At 37.2% G+C, this 14,069-nt stretch overlaps 1 long non-coding RNA gene across 1 annotated transcript; it reads left to right on the forward strand.

The window, feature by feature from the left end:
* Positions 1 to 2,757: 2,757 nt before the first annotated feature.
* On the forward strand, positions 2,758 to 11,484 carry LOC144976657 (uncharacterized). Its single transcript, XR_013646135.1, has 2 exons — positions 2,758 to 2,839; positions 5,724 to 11,484. It is a non-coding gene; the product is annotated as an uncharacterized LOC144976657 (long non-coding RNA).
* The last annotated feature ends 2,585 nt before the right edge of the window (positions 11,485 to 14,069 follow it).

A 14,069-nucleotide genomic window follows, 5' to 3' on the forward strand; every position in this document is an offset into this window, starting at 1 on the left:
GAGTCGGTTTCGGGCGGGTTTCGAGTCAGTGACGTCATCGAGCAGTGATTCGTTTGAAAAAAAAAAAACACGAGCAACTCGTTTGCCACAGGAAACTTCACATACCCCTCCCTCTCTTATGTCTGTGGCTGGCTTGACTGCAGCTGGTTATGATGGGGGCTGCCAGATGGCCAAGTTCAAAATTGGTTACTAAGAAACGCTTTTCTATTATTATTCATTTAAAAAAAAAAATCTTTTATTTAAAAAAAAATGAAAAGATAAGTTTATCCAACTGTAGTCGATTGTTTTGTTAATCAAAACAAATGAGTTTTTCAAGGGAGTCAGAATGCTTGTGGTGTTGGGCTATTTGGGGTCTATTTGACTACTTGGGCAAGAAGAAATCTGGCTGTCTGGCAGCCTTGATTATGATCGTTCGTCGCATCACACACACATACACACACACACACACACACACACACACACACACACACACACACGCCATCAAACAGTTGTTGATGGTGAAGGGTTGAGACCCCCCCCCCCTCCCACCACCATCATCCCGCTGTCACCTTAACATTTCATATTTATGTCGCGCCAAAAGTTGTCGGCCGCCCCCACCTCCCATAATTTGTCACTGGTCGTCATCGCCTCTTGTGTGTGCGGGAAAGGTCGTGCCTTTCATTTCATTATTTGAAAAATAAATGAACAAGAATGGTGTGTTTTTATTAGGTAGGTAGATAATAATAATATTTAGCAGGTTCCACACCCAGACACACACGGATTGCCCGGACACGATGATAACGATGCCGACGACAATGGATGACGATGATGATGATGATGATGATTATCGTGTTTCTGTTTAAAAAATGAAATACTTTAGCAGGTTCCACCCCCACCCCCCACACGGATAGACCGGACCCGAAGATGATGATTGTGGTTTTGCTGGCTGTTACGGCTGTGATGAGGATGATGATAATGATGATGATGATGATGATGACGATGGCGCAGATGGTGATTATTTGTTCGGTCGCTCAGTGGTACGGTGTCTCTTGTCACAAAATCAAGCCTTGTCAATGGCCGGATGAGTGACAGTGATTGTTGAAAATTGTGATCCAGACGTTAAGTCCGTGTGTCAGGCACTTGACTCAGGTGTGAATGTATTCTTATCTTATAAGCAATGACGGGTATTGTAAAGAGCTTTAATACAAAAAGACTCCAAACAGCGATCGGTACCTACTGTACGAAATGGATGTATGGTCGATATGGCGTGCCGGAGGAATAAATTAAATAAAATATTGTGAAGTTCATTGAGCATGGTAAATCCTTGGAAATGCGCTTTGAACTAATACACCTGCTAGACAACTCCGATTCCAATATAAACGACTGATTAATATTCCCATAATAAACTATAGTTAGCTGAAAATCTTTCTTTGTCGGGACTCCAAAAGTATGGAACGAATTAGACAAAGAAATCAAAGGGTCTTTTAGGAGCACTGATTGATTTTAGATTGATTATTACATTGAAATGTGTTGATATTTATTTTATCCATTATTATTAGGGTGGTGGTGGTGGTGGTGATGATGATGATCCCGCTGATATGATGGTGATGATAAATAAATTAAACATAATTCCCTTTATTCATCCATAGGGGAGATTCGTCTTTCGGGTCTATTCTAAGGGAAGACTGGAATAACCCAAGCGATAGCCGCAGTGCAGCGCCGCAAATTTAGTTAGGGCAAGGTGACTTGCTCAAGACCACTCAGCGGCGGGTGATCGAACTCGGTACCTTTCGGGTGCCAACCAAAGACCGTACCGCTGCCCTGATGATGATGATTGATGATGATGATGATGATGATGATGATGATGATGATGATGATGATGATGGGAACTAACAAAGAATACACAGGCATCTAAAATTGAAACATTCCATATTCAAAGCTAATGTTTTACTTTAAAAAATTGAGCTTTACAATATCCACTAAATGTGATCAAAGCGCTTTGTAAAGGGGTCCCCGGTCAACAGCAACATTTAATATGTAGGACGGGACATGCCGCCTGTTAGGCGATATTACAATTTTTCAGACAAAGACAACGCTGTTAACGGCCAGGTACTCATTTTACACCTGAGTACGGTGAGAGAATGTGAGTAAAGAGCCTTGTCCAAAGACTCAACTATGCACCGAGCGCGAGGCTCGAACCCAGGACTTTCCGATCCCAAAGCGGGTGTCATACCACTAGACCATTATAATGCACGAGAGCCATGGTCGACTAGAGTACTACCTATAGTTACGTCATGACTAGACCACATAGCCGCACTACTGTAGGAGTGTTCATTGATAGAGGGATGCGTGTGTGTCATAGAAATAGCCTTAGTGTGTGTGTGTGTGTGTATGTGTGTGTGTGTGTGTGTGTGATAGTCAAACTTTAGTAGGTTTAATGAAGTCTTGTCACACACGCGTGATACACCTATACGAATTTCCCTGCCACTGCCACCCAGACACACTAACATCTGACAAGGAGTGAGGGCTGTGGAAGAACCACAGACTACCGTGTGCAAACATTGGCGATTGGTATCGGATGGCAAACTGTGATCGTTTGAATTTGAAATGATTCGAAACACTCGTTACCCCTCCGCTCGCTCGAATCCTGATCGTCTCAAGCTCGTCTCACGTGTCAAGATCGTCTCAAGCTCACAACCCGCTTGATCGTTTTACGATCGAGTGATCGTTTTACTAACTCGCTCTTCCGGCATTGAGATCGAGCACTGACTCGTGGCTTGGCGCTCGGTCGTCGATCGAGTAAAAGCGATCAAATAACCCAACACTACCAGCAAAGAATGGCAGTTCAACTCATGCAAAGGTAAGATTCCAATTTCTATGTTTGAGTTTGTAATTTGTATCGATTGGTTTTGAGAGCAGGAAACGATTTAGTTCAATGTTAATCAATAATAGCGTTCGGGTATTTAACTTTGGATGTCTCACCGGCATAATTTTAGAATGCGTTGCGTTGTTTATTTGTTTTCATTTCACTTCGCAATTTGACTGTCACTGTCAGTGTCAGTCATTACAGTACAGCTTCACTCGCCGATTCTCACTTACAGAGTTTACGTTTCCTTCACTTTATGTCTGCTTCATGCTCATTCAGTGAGTGATTCGAATACTGTGTGAGAGAAAACACTTTTCGTAATTTATGACATTTTATGGGTAACGTTTACAGTCTAGAACGTGTGTCAGTCATAACTTGACCGAAAAAGAAAACAGAAAGGAACAAAAAACAAAAAAAAAACAACCCAAAAAGCAGACACCCCCCTCCTCAGTCGGTGGAATCTCAACAAAAGTTGTATTTTTTTAATCCTCATCTTTCGTGGTGCGAAGCTTTCATCGCTTGTCATATTTTATTGACTCTCGCTCTTTCCTAACCTGATAATAGATTTCGAAACAATCTTCAGGTCTTCATTCTCTCATTATCTGTTCATGACTGGACTGGAACTGGAAAAGGAACAAGACAAAGGCAAAGGGTCTCTGCCACCGATTTTCAATATCTTGTGTGGTTTGAGGGATTTAAGTTGGTAGCCGTTTTTGCCACATAAGACTTTTTGTTATTGTTTTTGCTGAGAGTCGATGGGAGAAGGAATGGCAGAGAGGGAGGAAGGGGTGTTGAAAAAATGAGAATGTCTGGGAAAAGAAAATGTCCCACTCAACCCCTTATCGCATCTTTGATATTTGACAGGTGTCAAACTACATGTATGACGTTTTGGATCTTCCAAGCCTATTCGCCTTATTTGGTCGGTAGCTGTGTGAAAGAATACATATTTTATTGTAAAATGCAGGGAGTGCGGTCTGATATTTTCGTCATCGCTATGATTATTCCCAGACAGGGTCTGCCAATAACGAAAATTGGTTATTCCCAGACAGATATAGACTTTTATACAATCTAGAACTAATGGACCGTATGGCTTAGAGGTACGGTTTTCGTCTTGTCACAAAAGTCGAGCAATGCCAATGCTAAGTGTGATCAGTAATAGGATGGGTGACTAATCGTGAAAAATTATACACACATTACCCACTCGATTGAATGAGTATCTGGCTACAGAAATGGCGGATAGTGTAGTGACAGTTTTAGTACACAAGGGTCGCCTAACAGGCTGTATGACAAAGAAATATGGTTCCATACGGCTTGTTGAAGTGGGGGGATAAATATGAAACACTGTGAAGCGCATTGCTCATGGCTATCTGTAGAAATGCGCTGTATAAATATTCATATTTATGTACTTGGTCCAACTGTTACTATTACTATTTCTACTACAAGACCTCTACTACTAATACTACTACTACTACTACTACAACTACTACTACTGCTACTACTACTACTACTATTACTAATAATAATAATAATGATAATAATAATAAAAAAAAAAAAATAAAAACAATTTTAAGAAATTCATGCTCAGAAACGGAACAAGGCCAAACACAAAAGGAGAAAAGAATAGACTCGCTCCAAAAAAAAAAATAAATAAAAATGAAAAAAAAAAAGGGGGGGGAGAGCGATTGAATTCGAATCTGTGCAGCTGTGGGGTTTTGTTACAGTTTTATACACATCCCTGTTAGTTCAATCAATTTTGTGGGTAATGATCAAGAGGGGCCTGGTCCTACAACTCTTTACGGATTTACCTCGGATTGAAATGAAAACTAAACCTCTCTGATTACTTTAGATTACCTAATTTTATTTCATACGTTTTTTTATGAAGAAGAAGCTTTTTAGGCTTTTGTAATTCATAGGAAACACCATGATATGTGAAATGATGTCTTATCTAAATTTTGCCTGAGGAATAATAAGCGAACAATTTTGAAAAGCTCTCTCTGTTGATCGAATTATCAAAAATTTTATTTGTGATCAGATATTTTATTTGACTTTAAAGTGAAATCTAGAGGCATTAAAACATATTCAATGTTTATTATACTTTTCTTATGTGATCAGAAATTAAATACAGGAAATATTGATCAAATGAGTTCACCGGAAGGTAAATAAAAGCCCGTTGTTTAAAAAGCTAATCGACATTGGTTATGTAATCTTGCCTTCATGATCATAAACCTCTGATAAAATTAGACCTGACCCAACGGTTTAAATAACCTTGTGGTATCTGAGTTCCAGGTCCATTATGTTTTCTAATGTTTTTATTGAATATAAGCAAACCATAAAGAATTAGGTCATGTCTATATATTCAACATTGAATGGTATTTCTTCTTACATTGAAATAAGTGGTTCTTTAGAGTAATAAGGCTCATGGAACTGGAGTTTTTTCCTGTTTCTGTAACATGAAGCAACAGACCTTAAATAGTGCTTGATAACTTTCTTAAAACAATAAATGGTATTTCATTTTACTTTGAAATAATTGGTCCTTTAGAGTCATAAGGCTCATGGAACTGGAGTTTTTCCTGTAACATGAAGCGACAGACTGTAACAAGTGCTTCCTGAAATCTGAATAAGTTGCACATTTACATTTTACTTGTAGAGTTAGATCCAGTTATTCATTCAAACATTGGTATCTTAATTTAGAATTGTCACTTAATTATAAAGTTAAATAAATCCAATGATAATAATTGATAAAATAAGGTAATTATAACTTTTATTCATTGTTTGGTCCATATGAATTTTACTTTATGATTTTGTGTGAGATGATATTGCTTTTTATGGGACCATGGGAAAATGGTTTAGGATGTCATGCTTATCATTTTTTTTTCAGATCTAAATAACATTACAACAAGAATGAGTCTCTGCATTCCTTTAATTGTTCTGGAAGCATTGGCCTGCCTATACCATGGGAATTAATCAATTTATATTCAGGAAGAAGTATCATAAAAAATTATTATTATTATCATCATCATCATCATCATTGAGTCTTATCCTTCAAGATTATCAAAAGGGCTTTCATATTACTGTATCTTATAGAATTCCTCATATATCATTATGGACCCTTCTTTGTTTTTTTTTTATTGGAATTAATGTTTTTCTTCTATATTCTTCATAAAACCTCTCAGCTTTATTTACCTAATCTAGAGACTAGAGAATGGTGATTAAGAGAACAGGACCATGTTTTGCTTTCGAGCGTTTGTTAATTTTAAAAGCAGCTTACTGTAGTTTGTAAAGATTTTTTAAAACTTTTTTCTAATGACAGTGTCTAATACTAATACACGTTAAAACCAATGCATATCTATACCTATGTAATTTTTGGCAGTGATCTCTCCATTTTAATGGTATTGGCTCCTGTTTCTTTATAAAAATGCCCTGTGAGCTTGTTATACACTTGAAAGAAACATTTACATAGGGAAGTCAAGAAGAATATAGCAAAAGAAACCTGCTTCCTTGGTTATGAATAAGAAATTTAAAAAGAAATAGGCAATGACCTCTTTATCTTGTCTACCATTTAACTTTATAATTATTTTTTAAAGTTTATTATATCCTTTTCTATATTTATAATTTAATTTATCAGCAAGATAAGAGTATTGATGAATCCATCTATGTAGCTGATTTGTAATGGTAGTAGATGTTGATAGATGGGACCATGTGATGTTGCAGAACATATTTTTAAAAATTGTATTGCATTGTTTCATTTATCATCATCATATTAAATAATGCAGTGGCTTAATCACAAACTTTCTGCACTTCATATGCAAGACAGTGATGCTTTTGTGCTACATTTCTCGAAATATTCACAAAGTTTCTGTATTTTGTAAATAAGACCATGGCGCTTTTGTCTTAACTGGTTAGTCGCAAATGCTGCCTTTGTATTCCATTTCTCGAATAAAATTATTTTCTATTTATTCTATTTATTTGCAAAGTTTCTGCACTTTATAAACAAGAACATGATGCTTATGACTGGACAGGTTAATCGCAAATTCTTCCTTTGTGTTCCATTTCTCGAATCAAATTATATTAAATTCTATTAAATAATCATTTTAATGGCAAACTTTCTGCACTTGATAATTATAAGCAAGACCATAATACTAAAGTCTACACAGGTTAATCGCATGTTCTGCCTAAGAAGTACATTTCTTGAATCAGAACCTTTCTTAACCAAAGCTTTTGCTGAGGCTCTTACATCACAGATTTTTAAAAATGGAACTACACAGTTTCAGTAATAATTATCAATTTTTTTCTTTTTTTTTTTCTTTCTCTTTCACAGGATGAGAATACAAGCATACCTTTAATGGAGAAACATCATATCTATATTTTTTTAATGATTTCAGTGTGAATAACATGAATATGAATGAAATGACAATAAATGTGATATAAATTTATAATCTGTTTTTAATTGATTTGGATTTCACAAGTTTTGTTATGGCACTCAGATACAGCAGGACGGGTGAGACTGAGAACCAATCCTCACAATAGCACTAGAGGTCTTGTATATGCAAAATGTGATTTCCATTGATACAGTTTAAAGACTGTCCTGTTTTTATTCATTCTGGTGCACGCTGTAGGTTTTTTTTGTTTCTTGTTTTAAAAAAAGATTCTTTGGGCTTTTTTCTTTCAATCTAAGTCTAAGACAAATAGAATAAAAACACACCCAAGAAAAACACTGTAAAAGTTGAAGCGGATTAGTAACATATATGTTATTATTCGGATAGGACATCAGTCTTCACAAATTACTTTTTACCAGATCAGGTGATCCACCTACACCTATTCACTGCTGGGTGGACAGGGGGCCCCCGAAAAAAAAAATGTGGCTGCGATGGGAATCAACTTGAGTTGTCAGGTCTTCAGCCACGCTCTAACAACTGAACTACCCTAAACATGTCTACATCTTCAAAATGGACTTTTTTTTTGTTAACATCGTGTAATGCTGGCTACCAGTATTGAACAGAGACAAAGAGGTATATATCAAATTTCACACCTTTTGGCACCCAGTTGTTTTTACCTCTTTTCCTCTGTTCAATAGCCACCATCACATGACTTTCACGAAAAATAGTCCATTTTGATGATCTCATCATATTGGGGGGGGGGGGGGGGGTCTAAAAATGCCAATTTTTTGTTGACATAATATGTGAACGCTCCCTAAACTAGCAATTTATCTAAATATCTTGCAATCGTCTTTTGTAATAACTTTTCATTCTGGGTTACACATAAAAGTTAGCAGTGCCGGGTTACAACAGTACTTTGATGTTAAAAAGATCAGCATCCTGTCATCTTACTTATATATTGGCAGGTGTAAGACTTATTCATTTTGTAAGTCATCATCGTCACAGTTTCGCACCAACACCGAACCCGCTCAACAGCATCTGGGGAGCAGACTCTTGGGTCATGGTCAGTGCAGCTGAGCGCATCCTGGCATTCTCTAAGGATGTCTGCTCTGGGCACCCACATGTACACAAGCTACTCTCAGCCAGCCCCCACTTTTTCATGCTTCCAGTTATTCTCACAAGTTTTGCCTGTGCTCTGTTCAGTGTTACCAATTCATTCCTGGGGAGCTCAGTTCCGTAGGACAGTTCTTCTCTCAGATCTCCAACAGCTTCATTTGCATGATTGTTCCACTCTCTCCACGTGGAACGCCTGTATACAGCTGCATGGTCAGGGTTGATGCTTTCTTCCATCGTGAAGCTCTTTCTCGACTTCAGTCTACTTGTCATTGGGCTGTGCCTTGAGTGCCTTGGGTCCATTTTCTATTTATATCTCTGGGCTTTGGAATCAGTGGCTCTTTGAATGTGGGGAGGTGCAATGCCAGCCAGCCGATGGAGGACTGGAACTGCAGTCGGTTTCAAGTTACTCTAATGATCCGGCAGGTGTTATTTTGACATGGCAGGATCTTGCCCAGACTGGTGAGACCTATTCGGCTGATGAATAGCAGAGGGCTACTATGGTAACTGACTGTTTTCGGATCTGCTCCCCATGGCGTGTAAGTTTTTGCCTCTTTTCTTAGGAAGTTGTTTCTTGTGGCCACCTTTGCTTTTGTTTTCTTTGTGTTCTGAGAAAAGGACCTTGTGCGGTCTATGGTAACACCGAGGTACATGGGGAATGTGTTTTTATCCAATATGTTCCCATTCCAGATGTTCAGTTTCCTGTTTTCTTTAGGCTTGGCGGTTCTTTAAATGGAAAGCACACACTTGAGTTTTTCCTGGGTTGGCAAGTGAGTTCTTTAAATGTGGCCTCAGAGAGTGGCTCCAGGACATCCGTTAGTCTCTCCTCAATGGTCTTGAAATCAGAGGCCTGGGACGCAAGACACAGATCATATAGAAACCCCCTGATGTTCTCAAAATGAGGTTGGTCGTTGGTATAAACGTTGAAAAGGATAGGTGCAAGTACCGATCCTTGAGGGAGTCCGTTCTTTTGTGATCTGCTTTTCTTCCCATCCATTTCCACAAAAAAGTGACGGTTTGACATAAGGAATTATATTATTGCAACTATTTTTGTGTTACGAGTTACCCTTGCAACCTTTAGGAGCAGTTTCCTATGATTTACTGTGTCATAGGCAGCTGCCAGGTCCACGAACACAGTTCATATAATTTGTTTGTTCTCGTAGAGATGCCTGATCCTACCTCAATGGCGATAGGTCTGTATACTGATTTTGGTATGGGGTTGCCGACAGTTTTTGACATATCTGGAAGACAACAATGCAAGGTCTGTTCTCCAGCAAGCGCTTGGAAAGGATGCTTCATGCGTCATAGAAGAGTGTAGTGTCAGATTATATTGGTCACCCCATTCCTCAACAGTATCTCCATCTTTGTTGTTCTCATTGTATCCCCATTTGGTGCTGTGGCAGTTAAAGTCACCTATCACAATCATTGGTTTCTCACTAGTGGTGGATGTAACTGGCCACTTGAATGGCGTTGGTGGAGGTTTGTTGACAGTAATATCACATTGAAGTGTCTGCTTTCAATTCTGAGAATTTCCACCTCACTTACTGTCATGTCCTGGTTGTATGTCACTATTGTTTTGTCTTTGACTTTGACGTAGTTAACGCTACCGTGAATGTTGCTTTCATGTTGTTTGACTAAATGCATGCCAGGGATGTTTAGTGCCACGGTCTTGTGCGTCTCTTGTAGTTGTAGACAGAGTTGCGTTGCTGGATTGCTACAACACACACAACACCAACGTTTTGCAAGTATGTTTAACACTTTTTAAAATCATTAATAAACGGTGATACTGACAACAACAACAATAATAATTGTTATTATTATATTATTATTATTATTATCATTATTATTATTATTAGTAATAGTAGTAGTAGTAGTAGCAGTAGTAGTAGTTGTAGTAGTAGTAGTAGTAGTAGTATTAGTAGTAGAGGTCTTGTAGTAGAAATAGTAATAGTAACAGTTGGACCAAGTACATAAATATGAATATTTATACAGCGCATTTCTACAGATAGCCATGAGCAATGCGCTTCACAGTGTTTCATATTTATCCCCCCACTTCAACAAGCCGTATGGAACCATATTTCTTTGTCATACAGCCTGTTAGGCGACCCTTGTGTACTAAAACTGTCACTACACTATCCGCCATTTCTGTAGCCAGATACTCATTCAATCGAGTGGGGTAATGTGTGTATAATTTTTCACGATTAGTCACCCATCCTATTACTGATCACACTTAGCATTGGCATTGCTCGACTTTTGTGACAAGACGAAAACCGTACCTCTAAGCCATACGGTCCATTAGTTCTAGATTGTATAAAAGTCTATAGTTTTGTGGTATCAGTGGTTATAATACAGTAGTGGTAGTGCAGTTATAGTTATAGTGTAGAAGTAGTAGTTGTCTTCTGTCAAAAGGGTCATCTGAGCGAAGAGATATGAGATAGATTCGAATTTACTCTCTTCATTACATTGACCGTATGCTTTGACTTTGATCATTTGATACGCTGTAAAAAAAAAAAAAAAAGTATGGTCCGCCTTAACCAAAAACAAGCAACCATCTTCTTTTCCCCTGGACATAGATATGGTTTTGTTTACGGGAGGAGGGGGAACCATGATTATAATTTTCCTATAAAATAAAAGAAGGGGCATTTTGGCGATAAAAAAATATGATCGTGGCCTCCCTAGCTATCTCAGACTCGGAGTAAACAGCTTGAATTTATTCGCGCCAACTTCAGTTTGCTGCCTTAGCAACATGTAAACAAAAAGTTGGTTGGATGCGCATGACATTACTAAAGGTCAATTGCAGCATAGTTCGGGTCATTTATTAAAAAAATCTGGGTCACGTTTGACGTCAAATGTCTGGTCACGTGATGTTGTTTATTTTATTGCACCAACTTTACTGTTCTATAAATTCTGCGTCCTTCAAAATGATTTTTGTCAACTTTAATTCTTATTATTACAATAATGATGACAGGTAGCACCCTAAGTTTTTAAAAGGTTACAATGTACCTGATATAGTTTTCTATTTTGTTTATGTTTTCACTTATTTTTTATTTTAAGTGTTTTTATTTTAGCGATGAACATGAAGAAAATATTCGATTTCAAACATTGGCGAAAATGTTAACAGTTCAATAAACTTTGTATTAGCGTACCGTATCTCCCTTGTTTATTCTTCGATTTTCATGAAATATGTTGCTGTCTTCCTGTTTTTGTAAGCTTGTTGGATAATACTAACAAAAATAACTTTCAGAGGAGATTGATTTTTTACTTGTGGTACCTACTTCTATAGAGCAGTAAAGTTAGGTGCCCCTAACGTAAACAATAACAAGTTGCTAGTGATTTCCGTTAGGGACCGGAACAATTTACGCACAATATAGGTCTCCCAATTTTGTAGTTTGAGTTGTAGGCAATACACTTTCAGTATTGAAAATATGTTTACATAAAATCTAACAGTTGCAGAAATAATAATATAAGGCTAAATTATTATGAAAATCAGGCTCCGAATAATTCTCGTTTTGTTCACACCAGCGCAATATTTGCTCTGGTCTAAAAATAGATAGACTGTAACTTTTGATAAATTTTAGAAAATTTTACCTTTTGTTCCATAAAATATCCATATCTAGACATTATTTGATGCATGATCGAGTATTTATGAATATGTGTTTCTTTTGCCACTAACAGCCAAATTTTAAAGGTTATTTTTTTCTATTATTTACATTGGAACGTGAGCTGTCAAGACAGGAACATGTGGTTTGCCACGTGCTTCTCGACCTTTGTTTACGTTTGGGGCACCTAACTTTACTGTTCTATTCTCCTTTATCTGTTTTCCAACTTGCTTCGAATGAGACTGTGTACCTAGGTACTAAATTTTGCCCTTTCCCTTGTCAGAGTCCTTGGCTGGGAGGGAAACAGTCAAATGTATAGTTAAAGTTAGAGGATATTTTTTTTCCGTGTAAATTATATTATTTATTATTTGTTCTGAATGTAGAATGTAAGTATTTTAGTGTGTTCCTCTCAGTAGGATCCTGGGTCAGTGTCTGGATGAGACTTTTAGGGGCTCTCAAACTATGCACGATGTTGATGTGCTCTTGGAATTGAAACCTACATCTGTTCACTATATGATCCAGTCCCCTTTGTCTTTCTGGGTGGGGTTCCTGACCTTCCATAGTTGGCAGGGAGGCACTTGCTGTGTTTTCTATCCACCTATATGTCCGTTTTCTAACATGCCTTCTGTCCTTATCTTGGAATGAGATTACTTACTTGGTTTTGTTCTGACCCTGACAGGGAGGGAAACACTCAAATGAATAGTTAGTTTTGGGAAATGATTTTTTTTATCTTGCAAATCATCTCTCTGTTATGCACTGTATTATATTTTGTTACACATTATATTTATATATGATTTGTAAACATTTAAGAGGATTCCTCTTAGTGGGGACCTGTGTTTGTATCTGGCTTCTGACCCCGCAGTTTTTCGCGGCCGCAAATTTCACCCTTGACCGCAAAAATCCGCAAATTTTTATTTGGCTGCAAAAAGCCGCAATTTTCGCCCTTTTTAGGCTAAATTGACGATTTTTTGTTTAAAAAATAAAACAAAAGCTATGAAAAATTGTGAAAAGACGGCGACTTTCAATGCTAGCTTCCAAAATTGGCACTAAATAACCGACAAACATGTCTAGGCCTAGCCTCCCACCTCTATGGCCTAGCCTAGGCTATTGGAGATCCCAAGCTTTGTTTTTCGTCTTTTTTTCCCCATGTTTTTCATTCAAAAACCCATTAGGCCTATATTGAAATATAAAGCAATGATAATAATGCTCAAAATTGGATAGTAAGTTGAGAATACAAATTTAATGAGCCCCACTGGAAAATGGATTTTGTTTCTCTTTCCTTGTGAATAGTTATTTTTTTCCTCTCCTTAATTAGTTGTTCAAATTTTGAATTTTTTATGCAATTGTTCACTTTGATTTCCCAAATTTTAAGAAGCTAAATAGTTAATAAAATATTTTGATTACTTCCTTCTTTTTTTTAAATTTCTTACTATGGCTATTATTATTATTATTATTATTATTATTATTATTATTATTATTATTATTATTATTATTATTATTATTATTATTATTATTATTATATTCAAAATGTAAATAAATTCATCTTGACATGTTGTGACATCAATATTCTACAAAATGCCCTATTTGTGCCAATTTTTTACCGTAATGTTGTTTTAATTGTTTGATGTTTGTAAAACTAGCAGCAAATTTTGCTATTTTGATGGCAAATTTTACCATTTTTTATGCCAAATTTTGGCGTTTGAAATGGCAAAAAACTGCGGAGACAGTGGCTTAGACTTTTAGGTGATCTCAAACTAAGTACTTTGATAGCGTGCTCTGTTTCCTATTTGAACCAATTCCCCTTTGTCTTGTCTTTTCTTAGGTACTTTAATTGTAAGGTTATTCTTCTTCTTCGACCTTCTACCGTACATTGCATGACTGTCTTACACAACTGGGTGGGGTTCCCTACCTCCACAGTGGGCAGGGAGGTACTTACCGTGTCTTCTATCCCCTTATATCTGTTTTCCAACTTACTTTCTGTCTTTGTCTTGGTGTGAGATTGCTCGGCTTTGTCCCGACCCTGGCCGGAGTCCTAGCTGGGAGGGAAACAGTCAAATGCATAGTTATTGTTTTGGGAGGTGATATTTTTGTCCTTGTAAATCATCTCTCTGTTATGTGTTATTTTTAATGTATAAT

Source organism: Berghia stephanieae, chromosome 7 (assembly GCF_034508935.2).
Source record: "Berghia stephanieae isolate SIO BIC M18660-M18661 chromosome 7, UCSD_Bste_1.3, whole genome shotgun sequence".
Taxonomy (NCBI): Eukaryota; Metazoa; Mollusca; class Gastropoda; order Nudibranchia; family Aeolidiidae; genus Berghia; species Berghia stephanieae.